This window comes from Papio anubis, chromosome 6 (assembly GCF_008728515.1).
Source record: "Papio anubis isolate 15944 chromosome 6, Panubis1.0, whole genome shotgun sequence".
Taxonomy (NCBI): domain Eukaryota; kingdom Metazoa; phylum Chordata; class Mammalia; order Primates; family Cercopithecidae; genus Papio; species Papio anubis.
In genome coordinates this window covers 18,024,404-18,046,708 of record NC_044981.1, presented here as the reverse complement: position 1 = coordinate 18,046,708, position 22,305 = coordinate 18,024,404, and the positions used below count along the sequence as shown (strand labels likewise).

The 22,305-nt window shown below is 44.0% G+C and overlaps 1 long non-coding RNA gene across 1 annotated transcript in view; it reads right to left on the bottom strand.

Moving 5' to 3' along the window:
• Positions 1-15,740, bottom strand: part of LOC103883506 — a 33,052-nt gene extending 17,312 nt beyond the window's left edge. The window contains exons 1-2 of the long non-coding RNA XR_645742.4: positions 14,828-15,740; positions 9,058-9,267 (exon numbers count right to left, since the gene is read on the bottom strand). This is a non-coding gene — a long non-coding RNA (uncharacterized LOC103883506). The remainder of the gene's footprint in view (positions 1-9,057; positions 9,268-14,827) is intronic.
• Between the last annotated feature and the right edge of the window lie 6,565 nt (positions 15,741-22,305).

Sequence of the window (22,305 nt, the reverse complement as noted above, 5' to 3'; positions counted from 1 at the left end):
CGTGCCACTGCACTCCAGCCTGGGCGACAGAGCGAGAGGGAGACTCTGTCTCAAAAAAAAAAAAAGAAAGAAAGAAAAAAAGAAAAGGATCTGCCACTTACCCTCAACAGCCTATCTGTCATGCCACATTTCCACTCCCTCACACCAGAGTCACAAGACATCCTTACCATGACCATTCATACCAGTATCCTCCAACTCTCCCTGGAAGTCAACATGGACTGGAAATCGGGCGATGTGTGGTCTATTCTAAACACTTCCACAAAAAGTTGCCCATCTTGGGGTAAGACACACTGGGCACTAATTTGGTCATTTATAAAATAAATGTATGAATAAGATTTCTAAGACCCATTCTTGGTCTACTATATAATTCTGTGCATAGGAAACATGCTGAATGTAGGAAAATTTGCTGTTGGTGGTAGTGGCATTGTTCTAATATTCGAGTTGGCCTCTGCCTTGCTCTGTGGCCTACGCAGATGCAGAGCAAAACATAACACAGAGGAAGAAGATGAGGGGGGAAATGGAGGCAAGATGGTGACACCATTATGGCCAAGTGACAACTGCAAGGATGGTGGACAGAGCAGGCAAGTCTTCCCACAGTTGTTTTTTTGTTTTTGTTTTTGTTTGAGACAGGGTCTTGCTCTGTCACCCAGGCTGGAGTATGGTGGTACGATGTAGACTCACTATAACCTCCACCTCCTGGGCTCAAGTGATCCTCCCACCTCAGCCTCCCTGGTAGCTGGGACTACAGACACATGCCGGCACATCTGGCTAATTTTTTTTTTTTTTTTTTTTTTTGGTAGAGATGGGTTTTGCCATGTTGCCCAGGCTGGTCTCAAACTCCTGAGCTCAAGCAATCTGCCTGCCTTGGCCTCCCAAGGTGATGGGATTACAAGCGTGAGCCACCACGCCCAGGCTTCTTCTCACAGTTTTCCTGTGCCAGACATTTCCGGCTCTCAGTTAGACAGTAGGAACCCAAATACCTGCCTCATTATAAGTCCTTGGTCAAATCCTTCATTATCTCTGATCATTGTTTCTGAATCTATAAAATGGGATGTATTATCAGAATGCTTTGGTTGACATCAGAAACACAACAGAAAATAACTTATACAGTCACCCCAGGTTCATATCTTTCCATTTTAACAACTCCATGCAAAACAATCTTCTCTCTCCAGGAGAGATTCTTAGCAGTGCAAATGAACTCAGATGTTGCTATGGTTTGGATATGGTTTTGTTTAGCCCTGCAAAGTCCCATGTTGTGATTTGATCCCCAGTGTTGGGGTTGGGGCCTAGTGGGAGGTGTTTTGGTCATGGGGGTGGATCCCTCATGAATGGCTTGGCACCATCCCCTTGGTGATGAGTGGCTTCTTGTTCTTAGTTCACTCAAGAGTTTACAAGAGCATGGCATCTCTCTTGCCCCCTCTCTCACCATGTGACACACCAGCTCTCCTTTTCTGTCATAACTAAAAGCTTCCTGGGGCCTCACCAGGACCCAAGGAGATGCAAGTGTCATGCTTATACAGCCTAGGGAACCATGAGCCAAATAAACTTCTTTTCTTATAGGTTACCAGGCCTCATGTATTCCTTTATAGCAACACAAATAGACTAAGACACATGTCCATTCCTGAGACAATCACTGTGGCTGGTTGGCATCCATTCACATTTATAGTCAGACAGGAGGGGACACCACTATTGATGTCCCCACTGGCACTACAGGGTGGTTTTCTTTAAGGAAGGATGCTAGTGAATAAAAACATATGTACCATATAGATGTAATCTATTTCCTCTACCTCTGAAACCTCACATCATCTGCTGTCTATTGCTGCCTAACAAATTATCAGTGAGTTAATGACTTAAATGAAAACTAATCGATCTCACAGTTTCTGTGTGTCAGGAGTCTAGGTACAGGTTAGTTGAGTCCTCTACTCAGGGTGTCACCAGGCTGAAACATGGTGTGGCTGGGGCTGTGATTTCATCTGAAGCTCATGGTCCTCTTGCCATGGCCATTCAGGTTGTGAGCAGAATTCAGTTCCTTGGAGTTGTAGAGATGAAGTTCTCACTTTCTTACTGGCCATTAGTCAGGGACCACTTTCAGCTCCAAGAGCCACTTTCATATGCTAACCATGAGCCCCTTCCATAGCAGCTCACAACCCGGCGGTTTCTTTCTTCCAGGCCAGGCCTGCTCTAATGTTTCTGTGGTGCTTCACCATCTTCCTAAAGGTCCAGCTGATTAGGGCAGGCTCACCCAGAACAATCTCCCTTTAGATTAACTGAAAGTCAAGTATTCCGTAGCCCAGTCATGGCAGTGATATCCCATCATAGTCACGAATCCTACCCACACTCCAGTGAAGGGAATTATATAAAGCATGTACACCAGTGGGTGGGAAACTTGAGTGTCGTTTTAAAATTCTGACTTCCACAACCACTAATGGAAAGTAACTGAAAAGAAGAGGAGACAAATTCTCAAACAGAAGAGACAACAGTGGATGAGAGGTGTCAACAGATCCGTATGCCTGCCAAAAAGGAGTGCTGAGAACCACAGACAATCTCAGGGTGTAAAGAAGCAAGGTATTGCTGAAGGCAGGGCTGATAAAAGGGTTCAAAATAGGCACAATCATTGAAAATCTATCTAAGACAAGCAGTGAGACCCTTCCAGGGTCCCCTTGCTCACCCTTGGCAGGTAGGCAAGAAGTCTCCTCACTGTCCCCAGAAAGTTATTCTCTAAAGAAATCTGGCCAGGCGCAGTGGCTCACACCTGTAATCCCAGAACTTTGGGAGGCTGAGGCAGGCATCACAAGGTCAGGAGATTGAGACCATCCTGGTTAATACGGTGAAACCCTGTCTACTAAAAATACAAAAAATTAGCCAGGCATGGTGGCATGTGCCTGTAGTCCCAGCTACTTGGGAGGCTGAGGCAGGAGAATCGCTTGAACCTGGGAGGTGGAGGTTGCAGTGAGCCGAGATAGTGCTACTGCATTCCAGCCTGGGCGACAGAGTGAGACTCTCTCTCAAAAAAAAAAAGAAAGAAAAGAAAAGAAATCTGACCAGAACTTCTCTAGATAAGAACATTAGGTACGATCACGAGGTCAGGAGATCGAGACCATCCTGGCTGACACGGTGAAACCCCGTCTCTACTAAAAAATACAAAAAACTAGCCGGGCGAGGTGGCGGGCGCCTGTAGTCCCAGCTACTCGGCCGGCTAGTTCTTGAGAATGGCATGAACCCGGGAGGCAGAGCTTGCAGTGAGCTGAGATCCGGCCACTGCACTCCAGCCTGGGCGGCAGAGTGAGACTCCATCAAAAAAAAAAAAAAAAAAAAAAGAACATTAGGTACATTCCAAGGGAGATGTTGTTAAGTGAATATCTACACGCAGCATCGTGAGACCCTGCACAAATCTCTTTCGTTGTCTTTCTGCCAGAAAGTTGGCAGTCAGGCTCCTATTCTTTAGGAAGAAAATTGGAGAGATCTTCTCTATAGAAAATGATCCTGGAAAATAAAATTTCTACAAGCTGACATTTGTGTATTATTCTGGTGTAAAAACCCTTGGCACATGATCACCCTGTTCTGAGGGCCACAGGTTGAAAAGCAGCACACACACACACACACACACACACACACACACACACGCCACCACCACCGCTTCCAATCAGCCCTTCACCGCTTTACCTGCCATCAAGTGAAAATGATGTAGTCAAGATGGCCTTGAGCAGGTCATAAAAGCAGCTATAATTTGCATGACTTCCACAAGGCCTACTCCTGCTGCGTGGCTGCCTTTTCTCAACTGATACTTATGGCCTCCAGTGTTCCTAATAGGTAATGGATTGAGGAAAAATAATTCAAGTACAGTTTTGTTTTCTCTGGGTTATTTTGTTTGTTTGTTCCCTTCCCCACTCTCCTCTATGACCACTCCTGAGTGGTGCCCAAAACGTTGCAGCCCTTCAGCTGGTGCCAGCAAATCAGCATATTGTATAAAGGAATTTGCAAACCATACTTGAATTATTTTTCCTCAATCCTTAGGAGGCCGAGGAGGGCAGATCACTTGAAGTCAGGAGTTCAAAACCAGCCTGGCCACATGGCGAAACCGTATCTCTACCGAAAATAAAAGTTAGCCGGGCTTGGTGGCGTGCACCTGTAGTCCCAGCTATTCTGATGCAGGAGGATCGCTTGAGCCCAGAAGGTGGAGGCTGCAGTGAACTGAGATTGCACCACGGCACTTCAGCCTGGGTAACAGCGCGAGACCCTGTCTCATAAAATAAAATAAAATAAAATAAAATAAAATAAAATAAAATAAAATAAAGCTGTTATTTTCCTTCCTTTTGCCTTTTGAATTCTGCTCACCATAAAATTAAGCCAAATACTTTTTTTGGGGGGGGCAGCAAAAACTTGTCAGATTTATGAAATTCATTAACAGAGCAGAATTCTCAAAGGAAAGGTTTGGAGGCCTGCCACACCTTAGGCTTGACCAAAGCAGGTGAAAACCTCAGCCCAGTAATGTTCTTAAATTCATAACTCAATTGGATTATAAATAATGGTGTCATTCTTTGGAAAGGCTATTTCTCAAACCCTCTAATGAAAAAGCTAGGGAATATTGCTATCAATTCATCCTTTCCTCTTCAAGCAAAGAGCATTCCTCCGCCTTGAACAGATGGGGCTCTGTGTGACAAATAGCAGTGTTCCAGGGAGCAGCGATGCACTGACATCTTGTACCCAGTGTTTATAAGCTGGGTTGTCCCTCTGCTTTCATTTCCTTTGACTAGACTGGAGCAGTGTTTAAGATTCAGACAATGGAACGGCAGGGTTAGTCCCAGTCATCCTCACATTCCAGCCATTCTTTATGATAATGAGCAGGGTGAGTGCCTTCGAGGAAGGATTCCAGAGAAGGTAGGAGGTGCGGAGGAGGAAAGAACAGCAAAGCCTCTCTAGCCCGGCACTGCCTTCATGCTCACTGTATTACTAGTTCAGGTACTGAAGCTGCAGTTAATTGCTATTCCCAAGGGATTCAGCTGGTTTTTTTTTTTTTTTTTTTTTTCCATTTACAGAGGCAGCTATAACAAAGAGCATGTGAGTGCGAGTGCATGCGCACACACACACCACTGTTCCTGTTTTCCCAACTGCTTGCTGACTGGCTTCCGTGAGGCCCTCACCTTCCCCATCATTATCACAAAAAATACCAGTTATCACTGAGTGAGAAAATCATCTGTCTCTTATGGAACAGACGGGGCGTTTGCTGTTCTAATGATTTCACCTGCACTGTATGGAGCTTAGAATACGATTAATGTTGCATCAATGTCCCCTTTGGCATGCTCTTGCAGATAAGGGCAAACTGCCCAGCTGTCTTCCAAACAAGATGGTCTATACTTGATGACAGTAAGCGGGAAAGAGCAAATTCATTTTAGAGCAAAGGGACAAGTTTACACTTCTCAACCTGCAATTTGTTCCTATGATATTGAAAATTCTTCATAGGTATTGCGGGTGGATTTGAAACCAATCACATTTACGTATTTCTGCATATAAACATCTTTGAGTGCACTTTTCCCTTCCGCCTCAATCTGACGCCTTATACAAAAAAACCGCCATTTAATGATGACTATTTTCCAGGTCCTTATTAAATGTACATGATCTTTAAAAACTCAGTCCTCAACAAACGTTTATTGAACTCCTATCACTTGTCAGCCAGGTTCTGAATGCTGGGCGTGGCGGATTCTTGCCTTCATGGAGCTTCCAGTCTGGTTACTTACCATGCCCAATTAGTATAGGATCCGAGTTGCAAGAGGTCTGGAGTTTATACACTTAGGGGTGCTTATTAAGAAAGAGAACACAGGCCAGGCACGGTGGCTCACGCCTGTAATCCCAGCACTTTGGGAGGCTGAGGCGGGCGGATCACGAGGTCAGGACATCGAAACCATCCTGGCTAACACAGTGAAACCCTGTCTCTACTAAAAATAGAAAAAATTAGCCAAGCGTGGTGGCGGGCTCCTGTAGTCCCAGCTACTTGGGAGGCTACGGCAGGAGAATGGAGTGAACCCGGGGGTGGAGCTTGCAGTGAGCCGAGATCGTGCCACTGCACTCCAGCCTGGGAGACAGAGCAAGACTCCATCTCAAGAAAAAAAAAAAAAGAAAGAGAGCACAAATGTACTGTGCCAAATATTACTTAGAAAGGGTACAGAAGGCCGGGCGTGGTGGCTCAAGCCTGTAATCCCAGCACTTTGGGAGGCTGAGACAGGCGGATCACGAGGTCAGGAGATCGAGACCATCCTGGCTAACACGGTGAAACCCCGTCTCTACTAAAAAAATACAAAAAAACTAGCCGGGCGAGGTGGCGGGCGCCTGTAGTCCCAGCTACTCGGGAGGCTGAGGCAGGAGAATGGCTTGAACCCAGGAGGCAGAGCTTGCAGTGAGCTGAGATCCGGCCACTGCACTCCGGCCACTGCACTCCAGCCTGGGTGACAGAGCGAGACTCCATCTCAAAAAAAAAAAAAAAGAAAAGAAAGAGTACAGAAATTGCAAAAAACTGTAGAAGAGGCACATCTAAATGAAGGACCTGAGGCTTAAGCTTCAAATGTTTCACAGCAAATCCTTTGACGGCCAGGTAGGTAGGATTTTATCTCAGTTTTACAAATAAGAAAAGCTGGGGCTGGGCGTGGTAGCTCACGCCTGTGAGACCGACGCAGGTGGATTACTTGAGCCCAGGTGTTTGAGACCAGCCTGGGCAACATGACAAAACCTCATCTCTACAAAAAAATACAAAAAAGCCAGCCATGGTGGTGCACACCTATAGTCCCAGTTACTCAGGAGGCTGAGATGGGAGGATCACTTGAGCTCAGGAGATGGAGGTTGCAGTGAGCCATGATTGTGCCATTGTACTCCAGCCTGGGCAATAGAGTGAGGTCCTATCTCAAAAAGAAAAAAAAAAAAAAGAAAAACTGATGTTGCCAGATGTGCAGTGGCACATGCTTGTAGTCTCAGCTATCTGGGAGGCTGAGGTGGAAGGATCACTTGAGCCCAGGAGTACAAATCTAGTTTGGGCAATACAGCAAGAGCTTGTGTCTAAAATAAATGAATAAATAAATATATTTTTAAAAATCTGATTTTTTTTAGTAAATGGCTGATTAGGGGTCAATAAGACTCCGAAGCAAGCATTCCTCTGCTTGTCAAACCAAAGAAGTATAAATGATAACCAGAGGGCATCCAGTTGGAAATAGCTCTTCCTCTAACCAGGACACAGCTCAGATTACGTTGAAAAAACAACAGGCTGCCCAGACATCTCTGCTTCCATCTAAACCAGGGGACAATTTGCCCCTCAAAACATTTATTATAATCTCAGGCCTTGTTTTTCTTGGGGTTTAGGTCATTGCAATTTGTGTATTTTTGAATTTCATTGTAGTTGGATCTGGTCGAAAATTCCTATTTTGCTTTTTTTTGTGAGTCTCCAGCTAAATAAGGAGGATGGATGGAGCAGGTTACCATTTCCCAAACCTTTCTGCATAGCGTTAGTCCTAAAGGATGTGCACCACTGTTACACAAAAAAAGAGATATGTGGACATATTAGCTAGGAAATGTTGGATGAATGAAAGTTAAAATTTTCAGGCTGGGTGCCATGGCTTACACCTGTAATCCCAACACTCTGAGAGGCCCAGGGGGGCAGATCACCTGAGGTCAGGAGTTCAAGACCAGCCTGGCTAATATGGTGAAACCCTGTTTCTACAAAAACTACATAAATTAGCCAGGTACGGTGGCAGGCACCTGTAATCCCAGCTACTAGGAAGGCTGAGGCATGAGAACTGCTTGAACCAGGGAGGCGGAAGGTGCAGTGAGCCAAGATCACGCCACTGCACTCCAGCTTGGGTGCCAGAGACTCTGTCTCAAAAAGAAAAAAAAAAAAAAAAAGACTTTCTTGGCCGGGTGCAGTGGCTCAAGCCTGTAATCCCAGCACTTTGGGAGGCCAAGGTGGGTGGATCACCTGAGGTCAGGAGTTCAAGATCAGCCTGACCAATATGATGAAACCCCGTCTCTATAAAAATACAGAAATTAGCTGGGCGTGGTGGCGGGCGCCTGTAATCCCAGCTACTCAGGAGGCTGAGACAAGAGAATTGCTTGAACCTGGGAGGTGGAGGTTGCAGTGAGATGAGATCCTGCCATTGCACTCCAGCCTGGGCAACAAGAGCGAAACTGTCTCAAAAACAAAACAAAACAAACAAACTTTCTTTACTACTGGTCTTTTAAAGGACATAATTTGCTAATGTGCATTGTTGGTCTTCAAGAGGGAAATATGGTATGCAGCTTTTCCCAAACTCATTCTATTTATTTAAAAATTATTTATGGAGGTGGGATGCCATGGCTCAGACCTGCAGTCCTAGCACTTTGGGAGGATCGTTTGAAGCCAGGAGTTTGAGACCAGCCTGTGCAACACAGGGAGGCCAGGGGTTTGAGACCAGCCTGGCCAACGTGGTAAAACCCCTTCTCTACTAAAAATACAAAAAATTAGCCAGGTGTGGTGGCACATGCCTGTAATCCCAGCTACTTGGGAGGCCAGGGCAGGAGAATGGCTTGAATCCGGGAGGCAGAAGTTGCAGTGAGCCAAAATCATGCCATTGCACTCCAGCCTGGACAAGAGCGAAACTCCGTAAGTTTACTAAATAAATAAACAAACAAATAAATAAATGTAGAGCTGCACATTATTTCAGCTGACACACCAAACTGGGATGGTCTATGAACAGATAGGAGCCTTTGAGCCAAGCCTAATAAAAGTTAGTGAGGTAGATTCAGCCTCTCCCTAAAAAAATTAGAGATCGTATAATTTTCTCCTCCCTAAATTCTTGTTCAGATCAACTCCACCCATATGTTGCTCACATACATCCTCCTCTATTCAGTGAAAGAGGCAGAAATATTTAATGATGAGAGATTAAATGTCTATAACTGACACATCAGGATCTAAATACTCAGTGTTAATCAGAGCTGTTAAGTAAAGCATTTAAAAATTCTTTTTTATACGAACACCTAATCAACAATGAAATGGACATGACTGTTCTAGCCCCAAAGACACTCAGAGGAAAGACTCACCGGCAGAAGTCGTCTCAGAGGCATTCCAAAACGTTTATACATCGTACACGCCACAACGTGAAAGAATTTGGTCAGACTGGAAGTCAACAGCTCTCTTGGGATGCATCACATGCTTGAAAGCCAATAACATTATCCCGGAACTCTGAGAAAGGATTAATAACTGAGCTTTAACACTCAGATAACACTGGTTTCTCCAGAATATCAGAAGCCCTGAAGATGGAGAGAGGAAGAATGTTTACCCTTAAATCATAGCTTTGGAAACACTGAACTTCTAGAGTAAAGGCAGGAAGGGTGCATATTTAACTAAATTCAAGGGTGTGTCTGCTCATCATTCTTCAGGGTGATGCATTAATCCTGCTTCACCTACCAACAAAAGTGTGATCTCAGCCTCCGGGAACAGTTCTGTTCTTTGGGTACACCCCCTATGAAACTCAAATTGAAATTACCTCTTTGTGTTATTCATCAGGCACCAATTGTTCTTACCATGAATATTCCATTCATGCCTGCTATGTGACCACTGAAGTCTCAAAGTCCTAACTTACTGCCATACAGATGTAATGATCTGTGACTGCATATCTGTGGGTAAGAGGCAGGATACTATACTGAATTGAGCAAAAGAGCTATTCCTAACACACAATTGGAAAGTGAAGCAAAGATCCAACATACAACTGCTTTTGATGGGTGCGTAGGGAAACTACCAAACAATACATTTAATGGCTGTAAGAATGGGAAGCTCACATTAATTCAGCTCCTCCAAGAATCAGATGTCAAATCAGGACTATGTGCAGGAATTTTATTAGGGGAAGTGCCTGTGTGAGAGAAAATGGGAGAAAGCTGTGTAAGACTGGGAGAAACATCAGACCACCACGCAAACCTGATCCTAAGTGAAGGAGGAGGGAAAGTTGGGCAGAAGTGTCCTCAACTACTCTGCAGTCAAAAGAAGGCTCAGCAAGGCCAGTAGGTAGTCCTGAAGCCCAAGGCAGCTATGAGAGGCATTCCCTGTCTTCCAGACCTGCCTTAATATCCCTGCTGCCTTCAGTCACGGGCTGGGAGTAGCAGCTTTTGAAAGGCCTCACCTCAGCAAAAACACTTCAGTAAATTTTAGAGCACAGCCGGCTCCTCACTCAATTACACGCCCCCAAACTTGGAGATCCGCAAGGCATAGTCCTGGAGCTGTCTTAAAGCTGCCTACAAATCAAAATGCCGCTAGTATTGAGAAGAGGGTGGTTTGAGTTTAGGATATCAATTAAATGTATGTAGGTTGTTGACTGAAACAAAACAAAACCAGAACCATTCTTTGGGAGAAAGTAAGAAGGTGAGCCGAGAAATGGTAGAATCTGTTTGTTACCCTAACCATAAGCACAGTTCACCAACACGCTAATCTGACCCATAAAAACAACCAAAACTAACACTTGGGGGACCAGGTGCGGTGGCTCCTGCCTGCAATCCCAGCACTTTGGGAGGCAACGGTGGGTGGACCACCCGAGGTCTGGAGTTTGAGACCAGCCTGGCCAATATGGCAAAACCCCATCTCTACTAAAAAACAACACAAAAGTTTGCCAGCATGGTGGCGCGCGCCTTTAATCACAGCTACTCAGAGGCTGAGGCACGAGAATCTTTTGAACCCAGGAGGTGGAGGTGGCAGTGAGCCAAGATCGTGCCACTGCACTCCAGCCTGGGCAACAGAGTGAGACTCCATCACAACAAATAAAACAAAAAACAAAACAAAACAAAAAAATCTGACGCTCAACACCTATTTCACTCTAAAATCAAGATTCATTGACCAATACTGACAATAGTTATGGTTTGGACAGCAGCCTCAACATATGAAGAAGATTGGATTTTAGCAGATGTAGGATTTTAAAATATTTCCCCCAGAGAACAATTCATCCGTTGCATATATTGCTCTGAATGGAGTTTGAATAGATTTGTGCCAGAGTCTTGGATATATGCCTTTTTTTTTTTTTTTTTTTTTTTTTTATAATACCAGACTAATAAAATACAGGTCAAAGTATCTGGCTGAGGCAGATCAGGAGAAACACCTAAAACCTACAGAAAAAGACCCAAGTCCAAATGGAAATTTACTACCCGATAAAGGTGGCATTTCTAATTAGTAGGAAAAAGATTGTTTAATAAATTGTGTTGGGACAACTGGTAGCCATCTAGAAAACAATGTTTGGATTCTTACCTGATATACTAGAATAAATTCAGAAAGGATTAAGGGTTTAAATGTTAAAATAAAAGTGCTAATGGGAGAATTGCAAAATCCTTTCTGCATGGTAAGGGACTTTCAAAATGTTAAACACACTTTGGGAGGCCAAGATGGGTGGATCACTTGAGCTCAGGAGTTTGAGACCACTCTGGGCAACATGGCAAAACTCTGTCTCTAACAAAAAATACAAAAATTAACCAGGCATGGTGATGGTGTGCGCCTGTAGTCTCAGCAACTTGACTGAGACGGGAGGATGGATTGAGTCTGGGCGTTCAATGCAGTGAACCATGATCGCACCACTACACTCCAGCCTGGGCAACAGAATGAGACACAGTCGTTCACTTTGGCATTGTTTGTAATATCAAAATATTGTTAACTATCTAAATGTACATTCAATAAGGAACTAATTAAATAAACCCTAAAATATTATGTAGCCTTGCTGGCATGGCGGCTCACGCCTGTAATCCTAGCACCTTGGGAAGCCAAGACCAGTGGATTGCTTAAGCCCAGGAATTTGAGACCAGCCTGGGCAAAGAGTGAGACCCCCATCTTTACTAAAAATACCAAAAATTAGCCAGGTGTGGTAGCACACTCCTGTAGTCCCAGCTACTCTGGAGACTGAGGTAGGAGAATCCGCTGAGCCTGGAAAGTCGAGGCTGCAGTGATCATGCCATTGCACTCCAGCATGGGCAACAGGAGTGAGACCTTGTCTAAAAAAACAAAAATGTATGCAGCTATAAACAAAGAATAAAGAAGCTCTTCATGTACTAACACAAAACAATATTTAAGGTTTAATGCAGTGGCTCATGCCTGTAATCCCAAGGCTATGAGTGGACAAGACAGGAGGATCCCTTGAGGTCAGAATTTTGAGGCCAGTCTGGGCAACATAGCATGATCCCATCTCTACAAAAAAATTAAGAATTAGCCAGTTGTGGTGGCATGCACCTGTAGTCCTAGCTACTCAGGAAGCTGAGGCAGAAGGATTGCTTGAGCCCAGGAGTTTGAGGCTGCAGTGAGCTATGATTGTGCCACTGCACTCCTGCCTGAGTGACAGAGCAAGACTCTGTCTCTTAAAATTAAAAAAAAAAAAAAAAAAACTTTAAGATATCTTATTAAGTGACAAAGCAAGGTGAAGAACAGTACAAATAATATGCTAAAATTTGGGTTAAAATAGTGTAAAGGGGGATATAAAGGTACAAATGTGTTTATATATGTAGAGAATATCTCTCAAAGGGAACATAAGAAACAAGTAATATTTCTTGTCCACATTTTTCACTGAATATCATTTTTTCCTTTTGAATTTTGAATCACCTGAATTCAAAAAATAAAAATCTAAAAGTCTAAAAAGTACTCGTCTTTCTGACTTGGTGCATGCTACTGCACCAAGTCAGTGAAAAGTGCATAGTGCACACCTAGGGAATATTGACTCAACATAAATTACCTTGGGTTGGCCACCCAGCTACTGACACAGACACTCTTCCCTCACTAAGTCTAAAGATTTAAAATTTGTAAATAAAGAAAACTGTCAGATATGCTGTATCTATCATCCTGGACAAACATACCTTCATAGTGATTTGCAATGTTCATTTATTTTTTATTTACTTATTTACTTTATTTTATTATTATTATTGTTTTTTTTTTTTTTTTTTTGAGATGGAGTCTTGCTCTGCCACCCAAGCTGGAGTACAATGGCGTGATCTCGGCTCACTGCAACCTCCGCCTCCTGGGTTCAGGTGATTCTCCTGCCTCAGCCTCCCGAGTAGCTGGGATTACAGGCGTCCGCCATCATGCCCAGCTAATTTGTGTATTTTTAGTAGAGACGGGGTTTTGCCATGTTGGCCAGGCTGGTCTCGAACTCCTGACCTCAAGTGATCCACCCGCTTCGGCCTCCCAAAGTGCTGGGATTACATGCATGAGCCACCACGCCCAGCTTCATTTTATTTTTTTAGAGACAGGGTCTTGCTCTGTTGCCCAGGCAGGTCTCCAAAGGCATGATCATAGTTCACCACAGCCTCAAACTCTTGGACTAAAGCAACCCCCAACCTCAGCCTCCAGGGTAGTTAGGATCACAGGTGTGCACAACCACGACAGTTAATTTAAAAAAATATTTTAGGCCGGGTGCAGTGGTTCATGCCTGTAATACCAGCACTTCGGGAGGCTGATGCGGGCAGGTCACCTGAGGTCAGGAGTTGGAGACCAGCCTGGCAAATATGGTGAAACCCCGGCTCTACTAAAAATACAAAAATTAGCCAGGTGTGGTGGCATGCACCTGTAATCTAGCTACTGGGGAGGCTGAGGCAGGAGAATCACTTGAACCCAGGAGGTAGAGGTTGCAGTGAGCTGAGATTGCAACACTGTACTCCAGCCTTGGTGACAGAGTGAGACTCCATCTCAAAAATAAATAAATAAATCCATACATAAATAAAAATTTTTAAGTAGAGAATGGCAGTTGGGGGCGGGGAGAGCTGAGGAGGTCTTACTGTTTCCCAGTCTAATCTCAAACTCCTGGCCTCAAGCATTCCTCCCACCTCGGCCTTCCAAAGTGCTGGAATTACAGGCATTTTATTTTTATTTTTATTTTTTGGAGACAGAGTCTTGCTCTGTCACCCAGGCTGGAGTGCAATGGCACAATCTCGGCCCACTGCAACCTCCGCCTCCCGGGTTCAAGCGATTCTCCCACTTTAGCCTCCCAAGTAGCTGGGACCACAGGTATGCGGCACCGCACCCAGCTAATTTTTGTATTTTTGGTAGAGACGGGGTTTCGCCATATTGGCTAGACTGGTCTCGATCTCCCGATCTAAGGTGATCTGCCCGCCTCAGCCTCCCAAAGTGCTGGGATTACAGGCATGAGTCACTGCGCCCGACAGCAGCAGCAGCTGTTTTTAAAGTCCCGTGTATGGTTGCTAGTCTGCAGGCTCTCCTCATGGCCACGAGGCAGCAGCCTGCAACTGCTCCTCTTCCAGCTCTTTTGCCTCCTAGGCCAGGTGTGTGTGTTTAGCTCTGGGCGAGAGGCCCTGACTTCTGCAGGATACCCACACCGGGAAGGTCAGAGTCAACAAGAATGGACATGGACTTTAGTCTCTCCTCATGGGGCTCCAGCTCATGCCAGTGGGTCCCAGCCAGCTCTTGCTCCCCAGCACCCCACATCCATCTTCTTTCCCAGCTCTTCACTCCCTGAACGTCAAGTTCCAGCACCACACACAAAAACAAGTCTTACAGAGCCTGCTTAATCACGTCCACAACTGTGGGAGGTCAAATCCCTGCAACAAATCTCTCTCTCTCTCTCTCTCTCTCTCTCTCTCTCTCTCTCTCACACACACACACACACACACACACACACACACACACACACACACACAGAGGCATATACACAGTATGGCAAAAATCTCCCCTGGCTTTAACTGTCCCTGAGGTTCCCCCTCTACCCACCTTTGTAAAACATTCCCAAACTTTCCTCAAGTTGTCCTGACTTCAGGGGATCCTTGGTTTCATCTTTGAGATCCCCCGACTGATACAAAATTAGAGCAAAACCCACTCTATTCTATTCAGAATCCTCACCATCTTCCAATGATCAAGTCTTTATGTCTGGTCTCTTCTCTCCTTAGAGTGAGTTCTGGCCCAGGAGGCTCTTGAGTTTCACTTTCAATTACATGTTTTTAAGGCTGGTTCTAATAGACTCTCAGAAAACATTTTAGATGTGCCTGTACTCCAATGGTGGCCAGAGTAATGCTGTGACTAAATTCAAATCTGCACTAGAGTTAAATCTATGCAAAGTGCCTGCTGCTGAAGTCGGTCATGAGAAAGCATTCTTCCGTTAGCAGCGTCCTCAGAGACAACATGACCTGAGACACATTGAACCCAAATAGTAACATACAGCTCTGTATGGGATCCTCTCGTTACTATGAGAGCCACAAATGAAGCAATCTCGATCCTGATTTGTTGGATTCATGCAATTCCTACAATTTGTAGGAATTATTCATTCACGTAAATAATTTGTAAATTTAACTCACATATTTTTTTTAAATCAACTGGTAAAGATATTCAGATTACAGTTAATTTAAATGGATAAGATCAATTTTTATTACAATTTTTAAAGAAACACTAAGAAACAAACTTACTTTTTTAAAACCTAAAAGTACATTTTGAGATTAAGAATAAATGTAAGTAAAACATTTTGTATTATTTTAACTTGATTTCTTTATCGTGCTCATGCTCATGTGTTAAATACCAACATTGTGTCTGATTATGAATTATTGTCAACATTCACTGAAAAACTTAATTTGCTTTTCACTAGGCTTACAAACAATCTACTTCAGGTTCATTGAGTATTATTTTCACTTGCAACATGCATCTGTTTCTTTTGTGAGAAAGTACTTATTGGTATGCAGCATTAGAGTTTCTCTTTAAAAAATTTGTTTGTACAATGAGAACACTCGGACACAGGGTGGGGAACATCACACACCGGGGCCTGTCGTAGGGTGGGGGCAGGCAGGGATAGCATTAGGAGATATATCTAATGTAAATAACGAGTTAATGGGTGCAGCACACCAACATGGCACATATATACATATGTAACAAACCTACACGTTGTGCACATGTACCCTAGAATTAAAGTATAATTTTAAAAAATTGTTTTCAAATTGTCCAGACTGGAGTGTAGTGGTACAATCACGGCTCACTGCAGCCTCAACCTCCTGGGCTCAAGCAATCCTCCAACTTCAGCCTCCTGAGTAGCTGAAAACACAGGCATGCACCACCACACATTTTTTAATTTTTTTGTAGAGACAGGGTCTCACTATGTTGCCCAGGATAGTCTCAAACTCCTGGGCTCAAGCAGTAGCCCCACTTTGCCCCCAAAGTGCTGGGATTACAGGTATGAGCCACCACGCCCAGCCTTAAAATTTTTATTTGTACTTATTTTTATTTTTTTTAAACTGCATTATAAAATATTTTTAAACATTCATAAATCGAAAGAATATTATAGGGCTGGGTGTATAATATTTGGGAGGCCAAGGCGGGCAGATCACTTGAGGTCAAGAGTTTGAGACCAGCCTGGCCAACATGGTGAAACCCCGTCTCTACTAAAAATGCAAAAAATTAGTCGGGCATGGTGCTGCATGCCTGTAATCCCAGCTACTCGGGAGGCTGAGACAGGAGAATCACTTGATCCCGGGAGGCAGAGGTTGCAGTGAGCCGAGATTGTGCTGCTGCACTGCAGCCTGGGCAACAGAGTAAAACTCTCTCTCAAAAAAAAAAAAAAAAAAAATATATATATATATATATATATAAAAGAAACTCCAAAATAACAATCACTTACATTAATAATTGACATTTAGCTGCTTTTACATAATCTTTTTTTGTTTTTTGAGACAGAGTTTCACTCTTTCACCCAGGCTGGAGTGAAGTGGTGCGATCTCAGCTCACTGCAACCTCCACCCACCAGGTTCAAGCAATTCTCCTGCCTCAGCCTCCTGAGTAGCTGAGATTACAGGCGCCACCACCACATCTGGCTAATTTCTGTACTTTTAGTAGAGATAGGGTTTCACCATGTTGGCCAGGCTGGTCTCGAACTCCTGACCACAGGTGATCTGCCCGCCTTGGCCTCCCAAAGTGCTGGGATTACAGACATGAGCCACCACGCCCAGCCAAGTTTTTATTAAAAGCTCTTCCAGGGCCAGGTGTGGTGGCCCACGCCTGTAATCCCAGCACTCTGGGAGGCCCAGGTGGGAGGATCCCTTGAGTCAGGAGTTCAAGACCAGCCCAGGCAAGATAGTGAGCCCTTGTCTCTATTTTTAAAAATATTTTTTTAAATACTAAAATAACATCTTTAAAAAGCTCTTATGGGAAAATTTGTTGTCATTCTTCTCTCTTCAAATATATTAAGATATTTTGACCTTTTATAATAATGATTGCATGGACTGTGGAGGATAAACACACACACACACAGGCACATACATAGCTAAGGCTTTTTTAAGGTCAGTTAAGTGGCCGAACTTTTTTTAGGTCTTTTTGAGAAAGCATTCACGTAACAACCAAGGTTCTCCATAGCCTTATAAACGCTGCCTTACAATCTATTTTTGGAAACACATCTGTTTGCTGCCATTACAGAACATTCCTCCCTTTACAAAAATGTAGGATTTCCTTGTTCAAAACGGAACAGTCATTTTTAGAGGGATATTTCTTCCACTTGTCTCAGAATTTTGCCAAGGTCTTCAGGAAATGCTTTTTAAAATTCCAAAGCGATACCTGCAGTGCTACCTGGAAAGCAGAGCCAGTGAGCAGGGAAATAAACCGTCTATCAGCAAGTGCTTCATGTGGAAACTGGACCTCCTCCTAGCTCACATGAAGGCGCTTTCCCTGGAGAAAGATTTTGCAGGTTATTGCTTTCCTTTCATTTTGAAGACTTTCTGGGAGACAACTGTACTCGGTGCAGGCAAAGATCTGTAGGAAGTATTTAATGAGGGCCTAGGAGGTCAGGAATCATAGTTCAAAAGAGCAGACTTACATGCTGAACCTTAAATCATGAATTTTGAATCCTGAATCCTGAAGCAAAAAGGGCCTTTTCATTTCCAGGAATTGATGCTTTAATTAGTCACAGCTGCCTTAAACTCCAAGCAAGATTAGTTTGTTATTTTCCCTAGTTATCTGTCTTCATATTAACGTGACTAAAAGAAAAACATCTTTTTTTTTCAGCCAGGCGCAGTAGCTCACACCCGTAATCCCAACACTTTGGGAGGCCGAGGCGGGGGGGGGGGGGGGATCACTTGAGGTCAGGAGTTTGAGACCAGCCTGGCCAACATGGCAAAACGCCATCTCTAATTAAACTACAAAAATTAGCTGGGCATGGTGGCGGGCGCCTGTAATTCCAGCTAATTAGGAGGCTGAGGCAGGACAATCACTTGAACCCGGGAGGCAGAGGTTGTAATGAGCTGAGATCGTGCCACTGCATTCCAGCCTGGGTGACAGAGTGAAACTGTGTCTCAAAAAAGAAAAAGAAAAGAAAAACATTTTTTAAAAACTCCTTTACTGACAAGAGCATTGCCCCGCCCGCACATCCCCAGTGAGGCCGGAGGGAGGCAGGAGTCGGGGGTGAGCAGGGTGCACTTATATCCTCAGTGGCGTGGAACAAAGACACACTAGAGTCTGACAGATTGGGAACCACAGGAAGAATCCACTGGGGCCTTTCTCCACCAGGTTCCACATGAGAATTAAGCCCTGATGCCCCATGGCATCCATTGTTCTAACGAATGTGCATTCAGAGTGGTGCTCATTACGTACCAACCTTAGAAAAAATGAAAAGAGTCGCTCACATCATTTTCAGTGTTCTGGAATTCAGAAGAGGAGCCTGAGCTGCGGAAGTCTTCAGAGCATCACGTTGGAAGGGGTGGGTAGAAAGCCTGGCAGAGACTTAGAAGCAAAATGTTGAGAGGTGACGCTGAGTCGATTGCTTCGGTTCTCTAGGTCTGCAACCTCATGGGAAAGGAGTCTTTAAAGAAACACCTTGACATCCATGAGCCCATTGCCCACAATGCCTCCACCTTGGTCACCCTAACCTCAGGCTCTGAGCCCTATTCTGACTGAATTAAGCCCAGCTAATTTTTTTTTTTTTTTTTGGTAGAGACGAGGTTTCAGCCTGTTGCCCAAGCTGGTCTCAAACTCCTGAGCTCAAACCATCCGCCTGCTGAAGCCTCCCAAAGTGTGGGGATTACAGGCCTAAACCACCGTCCCTGGCCATGGTGAGTATTTGGGGGTGGGTGGGTAAGGAGGGGAGTGAGAGGGGATAGAACCAACTTTTTCTGGTTTTTTTGTTTTGTTTGAGATGGAGTCTCACTCTGTAGTGGCACGATCTTGGCTCACTGCAACCTCCACCTCACAGGTTCAAGCCATTCTCCTGCCTCAGCCTCCTGAGTAGCTGGGACTACAGGTGTGTGCCACCACACACTGCTAATTTTTATATATTTTTTATTTTATTTTATTTTATTTTTTTGAGACGGAGTTTTGCTCTTATCACCTAGACTGGAGTGCTATGGCACGATCTTGGCTCACTGCAACCTCTGCCTCCCGGGTTCAAGCAATTCTTCTGCCTCAGCCTCCCAAGTAGCTGGGATTACAGGTGGCCACCACCACACTTGGTTAATTTTTGTATTTTTAGTAGAGACGGGGTCTCACCGTGTTGGCCAGGCTGGTCTCAAACTCCTAACCTCAGGTGATCCACCCGCCTTGGCCTTCCAAACTGCTGGGATTACAGGCATGAGCCACCGGGCCCAGCGTATATTTTTAGTAGAGATGGGGTTTCACCGTGTTAGCCAGGCTGGTCTTAAACTTGTGACCTCAGGTGATCTGCCCACCTGCGCCTCCCAAAGTGCTGGGATTACAGGTATAAGTCACCATGCCTGGCCTGTATTTTGTATTGTATGTTTTCTTCAACATGTAACCAATCAGTATCTTGTCAATGTAGTCAGCTGATCAACTGACAAAAAAAGAAATGAAAAGAAAAAAGAAAAAACTTGTGATCATGCCGGGAAGCGGGTGAAGCCTATTTAGATACTCTCCTTCAAAGCAGCCACCTTGGGAGGCAACTCACACAGCAGTGACGGCATCTCCGCACTGGGGGGCTCTTCTTTTAGATCACCTTCGCTGCCCTGAGAGCAAGGCAGTGTGGTTTATTTTCATGCATACCTTGATTTTGGACCAACTCGTATTTCCCAGCTGATTCACTCATCTTACTGCCAGACTTAACTGCAAATGACTTTAAATTACTTATGCAGGCCAGGCCTGGTGGCTCACACTTGTAATTCCACCACTTTGGGAGGCTGAACCAGGTGGATCACTTGAGGCCAGGAGTTTGAGACCAGCTTGGTCAACATGATGAAACCCTGTCTCTACTAACAGCACAAAAATTAGTCAGGCATGGTGGTGCACACCTGTAACCCCAGCTGAGGCTGAGGCAGGAGAATCGCTTGAAACTGGGAGGCAGAGGTTGCAATGAGCCAAGATCAAACCACTGCACTCCAGCCTGGATGACAGAATGACAAAGTGAGACTCTCTCAAAAAAAAAAAAAAAAAAAATTACTTATGCAATGAAGCCAGTCTTTCTTGATTTGTTACTGACCAGCTATGTGACTTTAGTGATGCCTTATCATTTATCTGTCTAAGGCAAAACAATTGGATTAAATAATCTCTAAGATTCCCTCCAACTTGAAAATACCAGGACTAGGTGATGGATGAAGACTTGCTAGTGCTAAGAATGCTTACCAGAATGTGTCATAGGCTCTGAAGGAAAAAAAAATAGGGAACATCACAGTAATCCAAGCATATACTTCCCTGCTGAGTATTTTGAGAAGGACAGAGACCCAATTATTCAATTAATTCATTCTGTGAAACTTCCATTGAGAAGGTACTAGATGTCAAGTTCTGTGCCATGGATTGGAGATATTCAGATGAGCAAAGGAAGTTTTCCTACCATCTTCAACAACAGTAATAATAAAATGAGTACTTTTTACTGGGTTCTTTCCATGTGCCTGCCACTTTACACACTTAAATTTTTTTTCCCCCAGCTTTATTGAGGTATAATTCACAAATTAAAATTCAAGATATATCATACATATTATGTAATGATTACCATAATCAGATTAACACATCCATTACCACATATAATTACCATTGTGTGTGAATATATGTGTGTGTGGTGAGTACACTTTAAGATCTGCTCGCTTAGAAAATTTCAGGTAAACACTACAGCATCATTAACCATAGCGACCATGCTATTCATCAGGCCCTCAGAACTTATTCATCTTTATAACTGAAAGTTTGTACCCTTTGACTGAATATGGAAACCTAAGTGTCCATCGATGGATGAATGGATCCATCTATTTCTCCTAGCCTCAGGCCCCTGGCAACCACCATTTGACTCTGCTTTTATGAATTTGACTTTTTAATTTTTTAGTTTTTATTTTATTTATGTATTTTTTGAGACAGGATCTGGCTCTGTCGCCCAGGATGGAGTGCAGTGACTTAACTGTGGCTCACTGAAACCTCTACCTCCTGGGCTCAAGTCATCCTCCCACTTCAGCCTCACAAGTAGCTAGGACCACAGGCTCATGCCACCAGGCCTGACTAGTTTTGTTTTGTTTTGTTTTGCTTTTTTCTATTTTTGGGTGTTTCATTATGTTGCCCAGGTTGGTCTCGAACTCCTGAGCTCAAGTGATCCACTCACCTTGGCCTCCCAAATCGATGAGATTATAGATGTGAGCTACTACACCCAACAGAGTTCAACTTTTTTAGATTCCACATATAAGACAGTATTTCTTTCTGTGTCTGGCTTATTTCACTTAGCATAATGTCCTCCAGGTTCATCCATGTTGTCACAAATGGCAGGATTTTCTTCTTTGTTATGGCTGAATGTGATTCAACTATGTGTGTGTGTGTGTGTGTGTGTGTGTGTGTGTATCTATTCATTCATCAATGGACACTTACATTTCCGCATTTTGGTTACTGTGAACAATGCCATAATGAACATGGGAGTGAAGATATCTTTTCAACATACTGATTTTATTTTATTTTTTTATTTTTTAAATTTTCTTGAAGAGTCTAGCTCTGTCACCCAGGCCGGAATGCAGTGGTGCGATCTTGGCTCACTCTTACTGCAGCCTCCGCCTCCTGGGTTCAAGTGATTCTTAAGCCTCAGCCTCCCAAGTAGCTGGGATTATAGGTGTGCACCACCACACCCAGCTAATTTTTGTATTTTTTGTAGAGACGGGGTTTCGCCATGTTGCCCAGGCTGGTCTAACTCCTGACCTCAGGTGATCTGCCCAAAGTGACCTCCCAAAGTGCTGAGATTACAGGCAAGAGCCACTGTGCCTGACCAACATACTGATTTTATTTTCTTTGGATATATACCGAAAAGTGAGATTGCTAGATCATGTGGTAGCTCCATTATTAATTTTTTGAGGAGCCTCCCTACTACTGTTTTCCATAATGGCTGCACCAATATACCTTCCCACCAACAGTATACAAGGATTTCCTTTTCTCTACAT